A 15,496-nucleotide genomic window follows, 5' to 3' on the forward strand; every position below is an offset into this window, starting at 1 on the left:
TAATCAAAGAAACAGAATAAAGCTTCAATTCATTTAGTGCTGTAAGCAAGCTACATCAGTTTTCTTAGTTTAAAGACATATTAAATAGAAAAAAACAAAATCTATGAACTGATAAAAGAACACACAAGACTGGTGGTAATCTCCAAAAGGTTTATGTAAGCACCTTCGTTGAACAAGTAATCCATCTTCTTCAGACACAGGACAACAGTTAAACATTCAATTTTAAATATTCCAAAAGGAAATTACATCAGCAATAATGTCAGCAGGAAATGTCATCAGCAATAATGTCAGCAGGAAATGACATCAGCAATAATAACATCATAATCCCATACTTATAAAAAAATAAATATAAATAAAAATATGTTGTTTGTACAATACTACTATGAATAAAGCTATAATATTAAACAAGAATAATTTATATACACCAATTGTAAAATAATGCCTCCCAAACAAAACTTATTCACCTTTGAAGTGTTTTAAACTTTAAAATACACTTCAAAGAGCAATACTCATTGACACCTGGATAGGCAGAAGTATTAAGTTTCAACTGCCAATACACTTCTCTTCTTCTTCTTCTTTCAGCTTTCCCAAGTAAGGGGTCGCCACAGTGAATCATCTGTCTGCTCATGATTGGCAGTGGAGTTTTATGGTGTCAAGTTGCCAGCCCGGCACCCAACCTTCGACAGAAGGCACACACATGCATGCACTCACACCTAGGGCCAATTTAGAGTGCCCAATCCACCTATAGCATATCTTTGGGATGTGGGAGAAACTGGACCACCTGGAGGAAACCCACGCGACAGGGAGGACATGTAGACACCACACAGAAGACACCCCAGCCGAGGATCGAACCGGAGAACCTCTTGCTATGAGGCGACAACGCTAACCCCTGCACCACTGTGGCCGTCCCGCCAATACAATTCTCTACTTTCTAAAATTAATTGCTATGGGCCACTTCTCTTGTTTTTTGTTACTTGCTCAATAACCATATATGCAAAGGAGTGACCCTCATGTTCCATGATATGTCTAGCCAAAGCATTGTTGCCATTACGTCTGCCAATACTGTACTGGTGTTCATAACTTCTCTCCTAAAGATGTCTCTCAGTCTTATCAATATAAAATGCAGCACAGTATTGGCATAAGGCGATGAAGACAATCCCAACACTTTCACAATTAAATCTGCCTTTCAGATAAGTGTCAGAAATGCAGAACCTATTTGACACATTTTTAAGATGACAACTTCTACAGCACCCACATTTGAACATACCACATCTGGCACTGTGATAAACATTAGTGTTTTCTAATAAATTCTTCAGATTAAGGCCACATCTGAATATCATACTAGGACCATCAGACAACCTCTTTCTGACTGAAACATCTTCAGTTAGTAAACATCAGTTCTTAGTGAGTATATTCCTTAATCATCCAGCATCTAACGAATAAGGTGTGCTAAATTTCAGTGTATAATTCACAATGTCAACAGGTGTCGTCATCTCATTAGGGGCATGTATATGAGTGTTTGTCAGTGGTAATTGATTCTCCATCCAACAAAGGTTTAAACCAACCAGTCCACCTCTTAACAACTATCTCATCAATAATAGTGCTTTAAAGATCGTCAGGGTAGGGCCGAGCTGAAAACATCTTTCTCAAATGTTCACATTCTAACAAAAAATCATCATTGAGGGTGACCATTCTGGCCGCCCTCAATAACTGCCCCTTAACCAGCACCTTTTTCTGATAAACGGGGTTGTTACTCTCAAAATGTAAAAAATTATTTGAGTATATAGCCTTCCTAAAAATTCTGGCTACATATCTCAAATTCAGATATTCCTTAACAAGAAAAATGCCCATATAACAGATAGAAAAAAACCTCAGGAAACCAAGAAAATGAAAACCAAACAAGAACACAAAATGAGCTGGATTCAACACCCAATACAGAAACTTTAATCCAAATATCTTGAGCAACACGCTTTAACCAAACAAGACCAGTCTAATGCTTTAGCCAAACATGTTATGACATATCATGACCATTTTTTTAAATTTACGATCTTGAAACACATTACTCAGGACAATCGAGGTGGCCCTTGGCAAACGCAACTTGAAATTGAAGAGTTATGCTGGCAAATTCGTACGGCTTCATATTTCCATCCTGGGCTCAATGATCATGTGTCTATAGCATGTCTCCTTAAGCATTTAGCCTTAAGGAGATAAAATATAAATATATGCGTGTTGATTTGTTGTTTCAATGTGCTGTTTTCAGCTATTTTAATATTGTCTATCAGCTATATATGTATTTTAGTATTTGAACAATGATTTTTTAGTATTGTATAAAGTTTTAAAGTGTTAACACATTTATAATTATTTGTATAAAATTAAGTAATTGTATCTGAATTTTATGATTTTTCACATCAGGTTATGCTAAGTTACCCAATCTTTTTAACTTTTGAATAATTCTTCTATTAAGTTGGCCTATTTAATGTAAAATGAAGTGGAATGTTTCCATCCCTCACCTTATTTCCCCTATTTCTCTGCAGTATGTAGTTGTGCCTTTTTTCCATTCCTCTGCAGCTTATAACTGTGGTTATCAGTGGTTGTGCTAGCTTCATTAATAGGTTTATAGGTGTGCTTGATTTAATTAACACTTATTCTGTTGTTAAAGATCAATTAGAAGACTTATTTAAATGCTTGTAAAATGGTGTTCATTGTTTTTTGTCTTCTGAGGAAGGAGGGTCATTGCACCTTCCGAAAGCGTGTTGCTCAAGATATTTGGATTAAAGCTACTGTATTGGGTGTTGAATCCAGCTCATTTTGTGTTCTTGTTTGGTTTTTATATAACAGATAGAATCAACACCAAATTCAAAGGTGAAGTTCAAGAAATCAGTTAAACTGGAAATTTCTTCCACAAACATCATGGCTTGGTTTTTATCACCTTTAAAGATGATAGAAATGCTGTCCAAAAATCTCGTGTACCAGACAACATGTTTAAAGCTATCACATTTGAACAAATATTCCTCCTCCCAAAAGGCCATCACACTATTCGCAAATCTCCCTCCACAAGGGGAACCCATCGCTACCCCTGATTTTTGCAAATAGTAACAATCATTAAAAAAGATGAAGTTATTTGAGAGGATAATGTCAAGTAAATACTCAATTAAATCCATCTCATCTCCCGAGGAGCCCTTTTTCAATAAAATCTCCCTGACCCAGAATTAACATTAACATTAACATTTGCTTCGTGAGCGTTCTGTTAATGCTGGAAATAAAAGATCTTCTGACAACAATGGAAATCAGGGTTTTCAGAATCCTGTGAGACAGGATACTCAGTTTATGAACACTCACCCTGTAAACAACAGATGACAAAGGAGGAGGTAGTGCATTGTGTAGATACTCCCACTACTAATTCCAATGCAGTTTTGAACAATGGACCACAGATTGCAACAAATTCTTCAGGTGACTTTAAAATATATAATTTCTCTTCCTATATTCCCTCTCCTCAGCGTACTGACTTTTTAGCTAAGGGACATACATTCATACCATCTAGAAGAGCTGATTTGGCAGGTGCCTTAGCTGATTTAAAAACCGTCACTCGTAAATTAAATTTAATGTTATTATTAGGCAATAACGAGTCTGTACTACAGAATTACAATGTGCATAGTATATTTAATCCTGTCTTGCACAACACTATTGCTATGTTTGAAAAAGTTTGTGAGTTGGACATCAGACATGCTTTATGCTGCAATAATCGAATGCTTGCTGATGTTAATGCTACCACTGATCAGATTTATGCTTTAAATGAACTTAAGAATGCTGATGTCAGGATCTTAAAGCCTGATAAGGGGTGACCTTGTTTTTATGAATCAAGATGACTATGTTAATAAGATCTTGGATAAATTGAATTTTGACCTCCCTGACCTTTGTAGCTGACTATAATTTCCTATAGATGTTAGGGATTTGTATACTGTGATACCACAAACTTTGGGCATCGCTTGGGTCAGGGAGTTTTTCTTGAAAAAGGGCTCCTCGGGAGACGAGATAGATTTAATTGAGTACCAACTTGACATTGTTCTCTCAAATAACTTCATCTTTTTTAATGATTGTTACTATTGTTAAGAGGCGGTCTGGTTGGTTTAAACCTTTGTTGGATGGAGAATCAATTACCCCTAACAACACTAATATACATGCCCCTGATGAGATGACTACACCTGTTGACAACAGTGTGAATTATACACTGAAATTTAGCACACCTTATTCGTTAGACACTGGATGATTAAGGAATATACTCACTAAGAACTGGTGTTTACTAACTGAAGATGTTTCAGTCAGAAAGAGGTCAGGCATGTAAAGCACTGTTCAAGTACTACTTTTTTGTTGTTGTAAAATGATTTGGAAATGTATCTTATGTTATATATTTATAGATCAGGAAGTTTTTAAAGTGAATAATGAGGTATTTTTAATTAAAGGAAATGACGTCAATACCTATCAAGGTATAAAAGTGATTTGAATGCATGTTTTATTTAGTGGCCTGATGAAGCCTATGGGTAAAAGCGCTTGCCGACTTGTTGTATTCTAATAAAATTAAGTAATTTATTCACTTACTTTGGTCGATCCGTTTATTGGTTGTTATACAAGACGAAGTGAACACTGCCAGATAACAGCGTTGTCAGTATCTTTTATTTTGGATGAACATTAACATTCTTACAAGGGGATTTATTGACCAGAGTTTGGAACTTTGTAAACCAGGTACTGCTTGAGAATTGCTGGTTTTTACGGAACCTGCCTAGCGTTGTGGCAACATTACGAACACTTGGTGTGGACAGTCTGCCTAATGCTCTCCACCCTGTTTATATTGTTGGTATTACTGTAATTTTCTGAGGAGAGGGTATTTAAACAGCCAACATTTGTATCTTCTATATTTTTATTTATATTTATTTTTTATAAGTATGGGATTATGATGTCATTATTGCTGATGTCATTTCCTGCTGACAATAATGCTGATGTCATTTCCTTTTGGAATATTTTAAATTGAATGTTTAACTGTTGTCCTGTGTCTGAAGAAGTTGGATTACTTATTCAACAAAAGCGCTTACATAAACTTTTTGGAGATTACCACCAGCCTTGTGTGTTCTTTTATTAGTTTCAAGACATGTTCACTCTCAATCTGTGAGTTAGTGGAGGAGACAGGGTTCTCTTGGCCTTGAGCTAATATAATTGCAGTAGTAAATATAGCCACAAACATCATAGCTGCAGTACATTACATTAAACACCTTGTGTCTAATATTGGCTGCACTACATTATAGCAGTGTCAAACTTGTAAATTGATTGAAATTTCCCCAATGTTATTTTATTCCAGTAAAAGCTTCATCTTTTAAGCAATCTTACCTTACATTTCTGACCTAAAAGATGTTTTTTTTTTCTTTTTTCCATTCCTGGATCCCCCCCAAGGTTTTGCTTCAGTAACCTACTCCCCAATCTCATCCACCCATCTCTACCCGTATATTCACCTATCCCCACCTTCTTCCCAGTTCCAAATAATATAACTATTCTAAATCCACCCACTTTAATTTTCCTCTACCATACCAAATCCCCTTAACTTCCCTTCCTCTAATTAGACAAACTATTCTCTCCTAAGCAAGTCCTTCTGTGGAAGGTTGGGCACCGGGCTGGCAACTCGATACCGTAAAACTCCACTGCCAATCATGAGCGGACGGTGATCCGCTGTGGCAACCCCTAACTGGGAAAAAGCTGAAAGAAGAAGAAGATTCTCTCCTAAGCAAGAATCAGCCAAATTTCACCTCCATCCAGACTCACTCTGTCTACTAGCCCAGTATTCACTTCCTTTTCTACTGCAAAATGGTAATCCTAGAACGATTATTATCACAACTCCTGACTGCACTTGCATACTTATCCTCCCTAAACTACCTTCCTTAGTGTACACATAAAACTTCCTCTTCCTCACAAAATTTCCACACTGATTACAAATGCAAATATGTCATGCATTGCCCCAACCCTTTTCACCCTTTCTTATATCCACCTGATATGTCATGCATTGCCCCAACCCTTTTCACCCATTCTTATATTCACCTGATATGTCATGCATTGCCCCAACCCTTTTCACCCTTTCTTATATCCACCTGATATGTCATGCATTGCCCCAACCCTTTTCACCCTTTCTTATATCCACCTGATATGTCATGCATTGCCCCAACCCTTTTCACCCTTTCTTATATCCACCTGTTTATAAATAAAGCTCCCCACTGTCCATCATCCTATTAAAACCAAAACATAAGTGGTTACCAACTCAACAATCTCATGTGCTAAAACTACTACCCTCAGGGGACTTCTGTCCTACCCCCACCCTAGTATTATTCACCATACCCTGCCAGCTATACTGGGTTACTCATGTTGAATATCAACCTCCAAAGTATCTATAGCAAACCATCTGAATTACACGCTTGGATTGCCCATCATCTATCTGACATAATCATAGTTGCTGAAACAGGGCTAAAACAGGAAATTCATTATTTATTTATTTTTATTTTACATTTGTTGACCGGGCTAGTCTATCTGGATATATGTCCATTTTCAGTAGAGGCCCGGGGAGAAAAGCTCCAATGAGTATTACATGGTTTCAGAAGGTGTTACAAAAGAAGTAATAACAAGTATAAAACTAACAGTAAACAACTAGTAAATGAAAATTTTTTTTTTTTTTTTTAATCAGGAGATTGCATATTACAATCTGAGAACCAAAAAATACATAAACTACAACCTATGTAAGGTGCTTCACAAAGAACATTACAATACAAAAAATTAATACATAAATTTTATAAGAGGAATGCTGAAGTGTAATGAGAGGTAAAGAAAAGCTGAAAGGAGTGTAGAGAGAAAAAAATAGGGAAGAAGGAAAGTAAAGAAAAAAGGAGAACAGAGTAAGTCTCGTTATGTTTCCAACAGAGTTTGAGAACAGGCAGTCACCTGTAGAGTTATTAGGACATAGCCTTTTTAAAAAAGTACTGTGTAGATGGGTCTAAAAAGTGGGGGAGAGGTCTGGGATCAGATATCTGAGGGTTGATTATAGCATATTTTCCACCAAAGTTGGAGAACAGGCAGTGTGTGTTGAGTTATAGGGTGTAGTAGGGAAAAAAAGGCAGAAGACAAGAAAAGAAATAGTACAGGGGCATAGCCATTTTGTATTGAGATGCAGTTTTAGATTCCTTTTGAAAAGTGGGAGAGAAGTCAGAGATGAGATATCTGAGGGTAATTTATTCCATATTTTTCCAACAGAGTTTGAGAACAGGCAGTCACCTGCAGAGTTTTTAGATATAGTGGTTTTGATTAATGGTTTGCTTGAAGAGCGTAGCTGTTTCTGATTATAGTAAGGTGTGATGTGGCAAGAGAGTATTGGAGTTTTGGAGGGTTGGTGCAGGGTTTTGTGGGCTATTATGAGTTGTTGAAGTTTGAGCTGATTAGGAAGTTCTAACCAGCTTAGTTGTTTTAGGTTCAGGCAGTGATGTGTTCTAAAAGGGGCTCCTGTAACAAATCTTGCAATATTATTGTAAGATATTACTAGCTTGTTGAGGTTTTTCTTTGATAGATTGGTGTATATAGGGGAAGCATAGAGTAAAGTAGAGATAAGGTGAGTTCTGGCTAACGTAGTTCTTGCAAGTGGAGTAAGAAAGGGTTTGATTCTGTAGAGGGTTCCTATTTTTTGTTCACTGATTTTATAGTAGTGTTGATATGATTGTCAAAGTTTAGATTGTTGTCTATTGTTATTCCTAGTAATTTTGTGGTAGCATCAGGAGAAATGATAGCACTGTCATTGGATGTGATAGTGAAGTGTAAGGGGATGTGCCTTCGGGTAGGTGTGAAGAGAAGCAGTTTAGTTTTCTTGGGGTTAAGTAGTAGGCAGCGATGTGAGAACCATTGTTCTACAGTGTTAAAGGCTTTTTGGGTAAGAGACTGGAGTTCTGTTTGAGAGGTAGATGTACAGATAATGGGAGAATCATCTGCATATTGAATACAGATAGTATTTGGGATAGCTAATTGCAGGTCATTGATAAAGATGGAAAAAAAAAGTGGGCCTAAGATGGAGCCTTGTGGCACCCCAAGAGAGATGGGAAGATGATCAGATAGTGAATTTTTCCAAAGTACTGCCTGTTGTCGGTTTTCAAGGTAAGATTTAAACCAAGTTATGGCAGGAGTATCAAGTGAAAGAGAAGTCAGAATGTGCAGAAGTAGTTGGTGGTTCACCATGTCAAAGGCTTTAGATAAGTCGATGAAGAGTGCAGATGAAAAACTATTTTCGTTGCAATTAAAGTTGATGGAGTTTGTAAATGAGAGCAGTGCAGTGGTGGTACTGTGGGAAGGTCTAAAACCATGCTGACAATTGGCTAGTAGGTTGTTTTGTAGGAGGTGGTTTAGCAGTTGTTTATGGATACATTTTTCCAAAATTTTAGCAATGGGGGATAATAGTGCTATAGGACGATAGTTAGAGAAGTCCCTAGAGTTTCCCCCTTTGTGTAGTGGGATGATGTGAGATATCTTCCAGATTGAAGGGATAGTTCCTTCATTAATAGATCTATTTATCAAAATAGAAATGGGATAGGCAATGGCTTTAGCTCCTATTTGCAGGAATTCAGCAGGAAGATTGTCTGCGGAGGGGGTGGTAGGTTTAAGTTTTTGGAGTAAGGATGAGATAAAGGAAGTAGGAATAGGTAGTAGATGAAATGGGGGTGGATTAGCAAAAGATGGAAGTAGCTTAGAGGTATCTGGAGATAGGTGGCTAGCAAGAGTTTGAATATTGTTTGTGAAGAAAGAGTTGAAAGCATTAGCTGTTTGTGTAGGATTTTCTGGGTTAGAGTCTTATGGGTCAGGTGTTATAGATTGCCCTGGGGATAGAAGATTATTAATGCTGGTCCAGAATTTTTTAGGTTCCTTTTTGGATGCTTGTTGTAGATGAAGGTAGTAGTTCTTTTTGTCTGTCAGGATGGCTTTTTTTGTACTATTTCTACATTCTCTAAAGATTTGACGGTCAGCTAGATTCTTAGTGTTACGCCATTTTGCCCAGGATTTGTTTCTGATAGTGATTTTTTGTCTAGTATTGTTGGTCAGCCAGGGGGCAGGTTTGGCTTTGGTCCTGATAGTACGTATTGGTGCGTGCTGGTCAAGAATAGCAAAAAATGTGGAATTGAAGTACTGTACTGCATCATTGAGAGGAAGAAATTTTAGAGGAGACCAGTTACATTGTCTCAGTTCTGTCAGAAAGGATTCTGAGTTAAATTGCTTTTTAGAACGTAATGTTCTGACTGTGTTTTGAAGGATTAGGTTTTATGCCTAATAATATATGTTAAAGAGTGGTCACTTAGATCGTCTGGAAGGGTGCCAGTTTTGTAGGTTTGTTGGGGGTGTTAGTAAGTATCCAGTCTAAAGTGGTATCCTTGTTATTGTTTTTATTAGTTCTGGTAGGGCAGGTAATTAGTTGTGAGAAGCCATGTAGGTTTATGTGGGAGGTTAATTAATATTTAAGTCACCTAAGATATATGTTTCTTGTGGGAGATTAGTGGAGAGCCAACTGAGGATATTTTCAAGAGCATCAATGTTATTTCCTGGGGGAAGATACATACAAATTATGTATACGGCTTTTCTTTTGTTGACTTGAAGTTTAGAGCAAATTATTTCAGCACTATTGACTATGGGAAGGTTCAGATTTATAGTACTGATTTGTAGCTGGGTTTTATAGAGAATTGCTACATCTCCCCCCTTTTTTATTGAGCGGTCAAGTCTAATAATGTCATACCCAGGTGGGGAGATTTCGTTGTTTTTAATGCTAGGTTTTAGCCATGTTTCTGATAGGCAGAGTACGTCAAATTGGTTGACATCTAGCATTATGAAGAAGTGGTTCCATCAGGCTATAACATCCTTAGACTAGATAGAAAAAAGCAGCTGGGGTAGCTATAATACATAAACAAATGCTCAACATCACTGTTCATTCAACTACCCCCTCCCAAATATTCTGAATGCTGAAATTTTCATGGCTGGTCTGATAATAAACGCTCACAAAAGTATATAATAACAGGAGTCCCCCCTTAAAAAAAATAAGATTGATACAGCTGAGGAACTCGTCTTTTGGGTTTTCTCCAATATTTCTCTAGAAACCATCATACTGGAAGACTTTAATACTGATTAGTTAACAGTAAAAAATGAATCCTTAAGCAAAATCATGAGCCTCTGTGGGTTTACTGAACTTAAAGGCACCCCAACAAGATATAACAAAAAACAAAATAAACAAAGTACCCTGAACTAGATCCTGAAAAATGCCCCAGCTAAGATTTTTCAATCAGCCCCTAGACAATCTAGGTAACCACCTATGCACCTTTATTGTAAGAAATAATATATCCACCCCAAAATTCACCTCTTATCCTATCTCAAAACACAACCAACTTTGATAAAGATACCTTTACTAGTACTTTAAAATCAGTCAATCAACTGGAAACAATTAAAAACACCTCCAATAGATGAAGCTGTATTCTCTTTCATTATAACTTTCCTTGGTATACTGAACAACCATGCCCATTTTAGGACTAGAAGAGTTAAATTTAACCCAGCCTGTTGATTAACCAAACAAACAAAGCTGATAATGAAAATTTGAGACAAAGCTTGGAGATACTGGAAACAAAACAAAACTGAATTCAACTTTCAACAATACAGACAACTTACAAACAGGCCACAGATAACATCAAATCAGGCAAAAGATTTTAAAACACCAATCTACAAAAGTCAAGCTAAATCATCTCTAAAATGTTCCAGTCATCAGTAAACAAGGTCATTCACCCTGGCTGCACTATCCAATAAAAACCCACAATGACCAAATATTTATAGAGGATAACTAACCAATTCAAGACTTTCTTTATTCAGATAGTAGCTCCACTCATAAAAGACACAACCTTTACTTCCCTAGCATTACAAGAGAATATCCTCCACTCAAGGAAAATATCCATTAAACCTATACAAACTTCCATCTTCAAAAACCTTCTCCAAAAACTAAAAGAACAAGACTCACAGCTGGCACTCTTCCTGACAAATATAGTAAAACAGCAACAGGTGCATTAGCCAACCCAGTATTTATACTAATCAACCATTCTATCATAGAGAAATATGTTCCTCTACTATGGAAAAATTCCTAAATTTTGCCACTTCACAAAGGCGGGAAGTCAACAGACTTAACAAACTATGGGCCCGTTACAATCATTTCCCCTCTATCCAAAATTCTAGAAAAATGTATTCATCAACAATTACTAAAGTCTATATCTGACAACTGTCTTCTCTCTCTTACACAACACAGCTTGTATCCACACCACAGCACTGACTCTGCTATCTTCAGTAGCTACACTCCCACTAACCTCCATCACAGTGCTCTTAATTTAGTATCAGCAGTATCAGCCCTAACTCTGCACTGCTCAGTAGCTGTACTCCAGTTAACCCAGATCACAGCTCTGGTAACCTAGTATTAACAGTATCAGCACTGACTGTGCACTCCTCAGTAGCTGTACTCCCACTAACCTCTATCACAGCACTGGCAACCTAGTATTCGCAGTATCAACTCTGACTCTGCACTCTTCAGTAGCTTTACTCCCATTAACCTCTATCACAGTGCTGGTAACCTAGTATCAGCACCTACTTTGCACTCCACAGTAGCCGTCCATTAACTATGAGACAGCACAGTAGTGCAGTGGTAGAGTTGTCGCCTCACAACAAGAGGTTCTCCAGTTCGATTCTTGGCTGGGGTGTCTTCTGTGCAGAGTCTGCATGTCCGCCCTGTGTTTGTGTGAGTTTCCTCCAGGTGCTCCAATTTCCTGACATGTTACAAAGGCATGCATCTGGAGCATTTCTACCCGGGCCTCAGCTGAAAATTGGCTATGCTCCAAGTCAGACTTTCCCAGTTAACAAATGTTAAAATAAAATAAAAAAAAAAAAATTAACATCCATCACAGTGCTAGTAACCTAGTATCAGCAGTATCAACACTGACTCTGCACTCCTCAGTAGCTGCACTCCCATTAATCTCCATCACAGTGGTGGTAACCTAGTATCAGAATGGACTCCTCAATAACTGTACCCCCATAAACCTCCATCCCAGTACTAGTAATCTAGTATCAGCAGTATCAGCACCGAATCTGCACTTGTCAGAAACTCTACCCCATAAACCTCTGTCATAGTGCTGGTAACCTAGTATTGGCAGTATCAGCACCGATTGTGCACTCCACAGCAGATGTACTCCCAATAATCTCCATCACAGTGCTGGTAACCTACTATCATAATGGACTCTGCACTCCTCAGAAACTGTACTCCCATCTACCTCCATCATAGTGCTGGTAACGTAGTACCAGCACTGGCTCCGCACATCTCAGTAGCTGTACTTCCATTAACGTCCATCAAAGTGCTGCTAACCTAGTATCAGCTGTATCACCACCGACTCTGCACTCCTCAGCAGCTGTACTCCTATTAGCAAACCATCACAGTGCTGGTAACCCAGTATTAGCATTATCAGCACTGACTCTGCACTCCTGAGTAGCTGCACTCTCATTAACCTCCATCACAGAGCTTGTAATCTAGTATCAGATGTGTCAGCACTGACTCTGTGCTCCTCAGTAGCTGTACTATGGTTAGTCTCAGTCACAGTGCTGGTAACCTAGTGCCAGCAGTATCAGCACCAACTGTGCACTTCTCAGTAGCTGTATTCCCATTAACCTCCATCACAGAGATGGTAACTTAGTATTAGTAGTATCAACACTGACTCTGCACTCCTCAGTAGCTGTGCTCCCATTAACCTCCATCACAGTGCTGGTAACCTAGTATCAGCAACATCTGCACCGACTCTGCAATCCTCACTAACTAAACTCCCATTAACCTCCTTCACAGTGCTGGTAATGTAGTATTAGGAGTATAAACACTGACTCTGCACTCCTCAGTACTTGTACTCCCATTAATGTCTATCACAGTGCTGGTAAAGTGGTACCAGCAGTTTCAGCAGCGACTGTGCAATCCTCAGTAGCTGTACTCCCATTAACCTCTCGGGTGCTCTGGTTTCCTCCCACATTACAAAGACATGCTTCTGGAGAATTTCTCAGCGGGCCTCAGCTGAAAATTGGTTCTGCTCCAAGTCAGTGTTAAAATAAAATAAAATAAAATAAAATAATAAGAAAATTAACTTCCATCACAGTGCTGGTAACCAGGTACCAGCAGTATCAGCACCGACTCTGCACTCCTCAGTAGCAGTACTTCCATTAACCTCCATCACAGTGTTGGTAACCTAGTATCAGCAGTATCAGCACTGACTGTGCACACCTTAGTAGCTGTACTCCAATTAACCTCCATTACAGTGTTGGTAACCTAGTATCGGGAGTATCATCACTGATTGTGCACTCCTCAGTAGCTGTACTCCCACTAACTTCCATCACAGAGTTGGTAACCTAGTATTAGCAGTATCAACACTGACTCTGCACTCCTCAGTAGCTGTGTTCCCATTAACCTCCATCACAGTGCTGGTAACCTAGTATCAGCAGTATCAGCAGTATTAGCACCGACTCTGCTATCCTCACTGACTGTACTCACATTTACCTCTGTCACAGTGCTGGTAATGTAGTATTAGTAGTATCAACACTGACTCTGCACTCCTCAGTAGCTGTACTCCCATTATCATCCATCACAATGCTAGTAACCTGGTATCAGCACCGACTCTTCAATGCTCAGTAACTGTACCGCCATTAACCTTCATCACAGTGCAGGTAACCTAGTATCAGCAGTATCAGCACCGACTCTGCTAACCTCACTAACAGTGCACTCATTAACCTCCAGCACAGTGCTGGTAAGATAGTATTAGCAGTATCAACACTGAATCTGCACTTCTCAGTAGCTGTACACCCATTAACCTCTATCACAATGCTGGTAACCTAGTATCAGCACCGACTCTTCACTTCACAGTAACTGTACACTCATTAACCTCCATTACAGCGCTGGTAACCTAGTACCAGCACTAACTCTGCACACCTCAGTAGCTGTACTCCCACCAGCCTTCATGACAGTGCTGGTAACCTAGTATTAGCAGTATCAGTACCGACTGTGCACTCCTCAGTAGCTGTACTCCTATTAACTTCCATCACAGTGCTGGTTAACTAGTATTAGCAGTATCACCCTCACTCTGCACTTCTCAGTAGCTGTACTCCAATTAACCTCCATCACAGCACTGGTAACCTAGTATTAGCAGAATCAACACTGACTCTGCACTCCTCAGTAGCTGTACTCCCATTAACCTCTATCACAGTGCTGGTAACCTGGTGCCAGCAGTATCAGCACTGACTGTGCAATCCTCAGTAGCTGTACTCCCATTAACTCCATCCCAGTGCTGGTGAACTAGTATCAGCAGTATCAACACTGACAGTGCACTGCTCAGTAGCTGTACTCCAATTAACCTACATTTCAGTGTTGGTAATCTTGTATCGGCAGTATCAGCACTGACTGTGCACTCCTCTGTAGCTGTACTCCCACTAACCTCCTTCACAGTGCTGGCAACATAGTATTAGCAGTATCAACAATGACTCTGCACTTTTCAGTAGCTGTACTCCCATTAACCTCCATCACAGCACTGGTAACCTAATATTAGCAGTATCAACCCTGGCTCTGCATTCCTCAGTAGATTTACTCCAGTTAACCTCCACCACAGCACTGGCAACCTACTATCTGCAGTACCAGCTTTGACTCTGCACTCCCCAGTAACTGTCCTCCCATTAATCTTCATGCCAGTGCTGGTTACCTAGTCTCAGCAGTATCAATACTGACTATGCACTTCTCAGTAGCTGTATTCCTACTAACCTCCATCACAGTGCTGGTAACCCAGTGTAAGCATTATCAGCACTAACTGCACACTCTTCAGTAGCTGTACTCCCATTAACCTTCATCATAGTGCTGGTAATTTAGTATCAGCAGTATCGCCCTGACTCTGCACTTCTCAGTAGCTGTACTCCCAATGACCTCCATCAGAGTGCTGGTAATCTAGTATTAGCAGTATCAACACTGACTCTGCACTCCTCAGTAGCTGTACTCCCGTTAACATCTATCACAGTGCTGGCAATGTGCTACCAGCAATTTCAGCACCAACTGTGCAATCCTCAGTAGCTGCACTCCCATTAAGCTCCCAGGTGCTCCAGTTTCCACCCACTTTACAAAGACATGCACCTGGAGCATTTCTCCCCGGGCTTCAGTTGAAAATTGGTTCTGCTCCAAGTCAGTGTTAAAATAAAATAAAAAAATAAGAAAAATTAACCTCCATCACAGTGCTGATAACCTGGTACCAGCAGTATCAGCACCGACTCTGCACTGTTCAGTAGCTGTACTCCCATTAACCTCCATCACAGTGCTGGTAGCCTAGTATCAGCAGGATCAGCACTGACTGTGAACTCCTCAGTGGCTGTACTCCCACTAACCTCCATCACAGCACTAGTAACC

This window comes from Protopterus annectens, chromosome 4.part0 (assembly GCF_019279795.1).
Source record: "Protopterus annectens isolate FY-2018-M chromosome 4.part0, PAN1.0, whole genome shotgun sequence".
Lineage (NCBI taxonomy): Eukaryota > Metazoa > Chordata > Ceratodontiformes > Protopteridae > Protopterus > Protopterus annectens.